This window comes from Heterocephalus glaber, unplaced genomic scaffold (genome assembly GCF_053883595.1).
Source record: "Heterocephalus glaber isolate CG9 unplaced genomic scaffold, H.glaber_assembly_v1.0 deba00001687, whole genome shotgun sequence".
Classification (NCBI taxonomy): Eukaryota; Metazoa; Chordata; class Mammalia; order Rodentia; family Bathyergidae; genus Heterocephalus; species Heterocephalus glaber.
In genome coordinates this window covers 901,148-906,255 of record NW_028258412.1, presented here as the reverse complement: position 1 = coordinate 906,255, position 5,108 = coordinate 901,148, and positions in this window count along the sequence as shown.

The window sequence follows — 5,108 nt, the reverse complement described above, 5'->3', positions numbered from 1 at the left end:
ACCAGAGCAGTGGGCAGTACTGAACAGGTATCCTTGCGGGGGGGGGGGGGGAGATGGGGCCAGGAGAGATGGCTCTAACCCTTCTGATGAGCTGCTCAGTCTTTAGCAGGACTCTTGGCAGGTGAGAAGCAGCAGCCCATGGGTCCTTAAGCTGAGCCTGTGGATGTTCAGCTTAGAACCTAGAACCTTAGCATTGATCAAAGTCTCCCCCAAACCTGACCCTCAGGAAGGCTGGTTGAGAGTGGCAGCTGGGATCTCAGGACCCAGGACACAGCAGTTCATAGCTCTGTGCCCAGACCTCCCCTCACCCCTCTCAGCAACACCCAGGCTCAGTCTCTGCTTCAACGGTGGCCAAACTCCTAGGAGAGATGCATGTGGGAAGGGTGGTGGCTGGAAGGCTGGTGGGGTGGGGGCACCAAGGAATGAGCAGGGTGGGTGGGCAGACCCTGGAAGTCCTGGCACCAGCTGGGAGAAGCACCTCTGAGATGGACAGCAAACCTCAGCCAGCTTAGTCTGTCAGCAAGAATCCCAGCTAAAAATATTCCAGCATCCAAGGTCTACTGGCTACTCCTGCAGCTGCCTCAGAACCCCCTCCTTATATGGGTGCTGCCTGTGTGCCCCTGACTGCCCTTGCAGGAAGCTGGCAATAGGGCCCACTAGATTGGAGAAAACCCTAGCCCTGCACCCTGTGAGTCCCAGCCCCGCTGCAGTATCCAGATGTGTCCTGGGGGACTACCATTCCCTCTGGGAGCCAGAAGAAGTGGCCGACCCAGCCTTGGAGTCCAGACACCAGCACACATGTCCCACCTGGTTGGAGCCTCCTCCGCTCTTCCTGCTTAGGCCCCCATCTTGGAAATAGGCCATGGTGCTGGGAGCAGGGGTCGGGGGCGGGGGAGGCAATGTACAATGCACACATCCCTGAAACCCTCTGGAGACAGGAGGCGTGAGTGCCTAGAAGGGCACATGCCCAGCATAGCAGAGTCCAGGACAATACTCTGTGGAAGGAAGTCATTGCAGAGGTCACAGACACTGGGAGTTGGGCATGCCCAGGAGGACTTTTGGGGAAGCTGCCAGGGCCCGGGCTGTTGGTCCCTTTCCCCTGCAGCCCCAGTTGCTGCTGTGGATAGCTTTGATGAATAAGATATAAGGAAGCTGATTAATTATGGCTTAATATGCACCAAAGTTGGGCAGAGGGACTCATTGGGGTGGGATTCCCCAGGGGTGCAACACTGATGACAGGAGAAGGCCAGGACACCCTCTGAAGTCCCAAGGTGTGAGGGGAGCTGGTAAGAGGCTCCTAGAGAAGCAAGGGCTGGAGGTGGCCCAAGAGGGGCTGCCAGAAGGTTCATCTATTTAAACTCCCCAGAGTTCCATTTCCTGTCTGTAAAATGGGTGGTGGTAGTGTGTCTCCATCTCAGGATCAATGGGACCGTGCGCTTAGCAGGCCTTGGCACAGAGTCCTCTCGGGCCTTGGGCACACAGCCGCCCTCTGTGGTGAGAGCAGATGGCGGGCTGCCACCCCCCAGCTCCCTGGCACTGAGACCACATCCCCAGCCACCCACTCAGGTCGGTCACATTGGCACACTCAGGCAGCAGGTGCAGGTTTGCTGTGTGACCTTCGAGCTTCCTTCCTGGTCTCTCCTTGCCCTGTCCCAGAGTAGCCCTGGCTGTATGCAGCAAATACCATGTTCCCACACTCCTCATCCCTCCCCAGGAGAGCAGCAAAGGCCTGGAAGTCCATGGGTATCCCACAGGGATGCCCGAGCAAAGCCATGACAGGCTTCCCTCTCCAGGAGGAAAACAAGCTCCCACAGTCCTTGAAAGCAGTGACCTCCTACAGAGGCTGAACCATGTCCCAGGCTGGTGAAAGTGAAGGGTGCCCATGCTCCAAGCTGGATTCTGAGTGGACCTGTAGGTCTGAGTGAAAGCTCTGCAATCCTTGCCAAGGCTCCACGTGGTCCTTCCAGTGGACAGGAGAGGTGGACAAAGAAGGGACAATAACCAGCTGGCTACACCTAGAAACATTAATGTCTACCTTGTTCACATACTTTGTTGAGCTCAGAGAGGCCAAGGGGCTAGGCCAAAGTCACACAGCCAGGGAGGGTCCTTTCATGCCTAACATATTGGTCATGGAGCTGAGTCCAAGGTGAGGCAGCCCTGTGGCAATACTGGACCTCACCAGAGGAGGGTATGGAGTTGGCAAGCTGGCAAGAAGCTGCATCCTATGTGTGGTGGGACTGGGGGTAGGAAACAGTTCAGGTAGATGCCATTGTGGCCACACAGGCCCAGCCCAGGCCGGTCGTGACAGGTCCCTTTACCTCCAAGGGCAGAGCTGTCTGCAGGCTCCAGCCCAGGCCCTCCCCTGATCCCCAGGGTCACGTGTCCAGAAAGCTTGGAGGACTTAGGTCCATGCTGTCCAAATGGCTTATCATCTCAGCACCCCTGCTGGGGCTTCCCAGGAACTGATCAGTATGGACTTCGGCAAAGGGACAGTGAGTGACCAGGCTCCCCACACTGGGTCTCTGGCTCTTCCCCCAGGGGTTGCCTCTAGAGCTGGCTGTGTCCCTTAACCAGAGGTTCCAGTCCCTGTCAACCCCTCCCCCTGGCCCCCCACTAGCTGTCAGCTGTCCTCCCTCCCTTGTCCTTGGGCCCTGAGTGGTGATGGATCTGTGGCTGCCCATGGGAGGAGTGGTCCGCTCCTCCCATGCTTGCCCAGCACCTGCCCACACTCTGATAAATATGCTTTGCCAAGTCCTCCTACCTTCCCAACCTGAGGACTGAGCTGTGTCCTCTGAAGCGGGCTGACCAGCCACCCAGCCCTGTTTAGCTCCTCCTCTGCCCCCTTCCATGAGCCTCTTTAGCATCAGCTCACACCCACCCACCTCAACCCACACCCAGGGGTCCTCCATCCCACATGCGCAGCCTCCAGCCTGGTGGGCGCTGGCCAAGGTGCTGACCAGAGTGGTGCTGCAGGAAATGTGCCCTCTTTATGCCTGGGCCCTGCTCTCACTGCACAGACCTGCAGGCAGGTGGGGAGTCCAGGTCCCAGCCAGAACAGCCAGGCTTGGTGGCTAGAGAGAGCTCCCTTGCCAGAGCCTCCATGGCAGCAGTGGCTCCCCGTCCCCTCCCACACCCCCAGCTATTGCAGGAGGGGTGGGAGCCTTTGAGCTATGGAGGGTGCAGTCACAATCTTCAGCCACTGGGAAAGCCCTGGGTCCATGATAACTAAGTCCACTCACGAGCAGTCAGCACAGAAATGCTCCTCTACAAGGACAGATGCCCTATCTTCAGACGGTCAGCCAGTGTCATATGATTGGTCTATCTTCTGGTCTGAGGTGGCCTTTCAAGGAGGTCCAGTTCCTGTTCTGACTGGTGCAGTGTACAGGGCCCTGGAAGAGGGGCACTAGCCTAGGGAACAGGCCATGGCACCTTGCTGGCTCTATGAGCTTGACCTTGGGTTCTTCATCTGTATAATAGGTGACAAACCACCCATGTGGCAGGGAGAGAATTCACTGAGCCTCCACAGGGGCCAATCTAGTGGCACTCAGTGAGCAACACTCAATGGCTGTTAGTGCCCACTCTGCCTTTCAGACACAGAGACACCAGGGTTAATCTGGGCTCTACCTCACCTCCACAGTGACCTGGAAAGCTAAGGCTGAGACAAGAGACAGAGGGACACAGCAGGCAGAGATGTGGTCAGGGCCACAGAGCAGCAGCCAGGACAAGTCTGAGCAGTGCAGCCTCCATCCACATTGGGCCAGAGGACCAGCCCATCAAAGGCACTGCCTTTTGTCTCCACCCCTACCTGATGCCTTATGGCTATACGGGAACCCTGGTGAGGCAGGAGGGTCCTGAGCTCTGTGCTCTGCTTATGCCCCCTAAAGCCACCTCTGAGGCCATGGGGCTTTGTTTGGGGGGAGGTAAAGTGCACTGGGCTGTCCAGTCACCAGATCAGAGGGTGATGCTGACAGGGCTCCCAGGGGGACAACTAAGAACTCAGCCAGGGGTTTTCAGCTGTGGGGAGGGGCCCAGGCCCTGGCCTGGGCACAGAGTTCAGCAGACTGGCTCAGCCAGCTTCCCCTCCCCATAACCTTTCTCTAGCAAGGTCAGTTTAGAGAGACCCCGGCCTGCCAGGCTGGGAAGACCCAAGCCTGGCCCACCTGGCTTCCAGGACTCCCCCAGGTGCAAGGGGGCACCGGCCTGGCAGTCAGCTGAAGACCCCAGGATGTACTCAGGAGGTCATCTCCGTGCCAGGGAGATGGCCCAAGCAGGAGCAGGTGTGACACATCTGCCTGTATGTGGCAAAGGGTGTCATTAGGTGCTCTGGTCCCCCACAGCTGGGGCTAGCTTAGTGGGGGGGGGGGACAATAAGCCGGTGAGCTCAGAGGGAGTCCTCACAGTTTGGAGCCCCCATTCCAAGGAGGGAAGAGGGGGGGCACCTGCAGAGAAAGAGGCAGGACTAGGCTTGGGTCCTTTCCCTGTGAGGGTGCAGAGAGGGCCACAGACACAACTGGGGTCTCCTGAACCCTCTTAAGCTTTGCGCTACCGTTTCTTACTGAATCATGAGGGCAACCCTCCCGCGGAGGGGTTCTGGGAGCAGGGGTCCAGGATTTTGGGGGGGAAAGGCAGAGAGTCGGCCACTCAGAGCGTCCTTCCCACCCCTAGGACTCGAAACAAAGGTCTTGTCCGCTTGGGGACCCGGCCAACTTGGGCCGCCACGCCCTCGAGCCCGCGCCCACGGCCCGTTCCGGGCGGCCATCCCCGCGGCCGCCTGCAGGGGCCGCCGCCACTTCAGGAATGCGCCGCCTTTGTCTGGGGCCGCGCGGAGCCCGTGCATCCGACCGGCTGAGCGCCTCCTGCTCCCGGCCCGCGCCCCCCGGCCCGAGGCGCCCCCCACCCCCACCCGGGTTTGCCCTCCGCCCCGCGCGGCCCGCGCCCAGGTGAGCGCCCCTCCAGCCGCCAAGCCCCGCCCCGGCCCCGCCTCGCCCCAGCCGGTGGGGGGGACCGGGCGGATTCCTCTCGCATCAAACCACATGATCCCATAAAACATTCATCCGCTCCCGGCCCGCGCCGTGAGCGCCCCGCCAGTCCGCGCCGCCGCCCTCGCC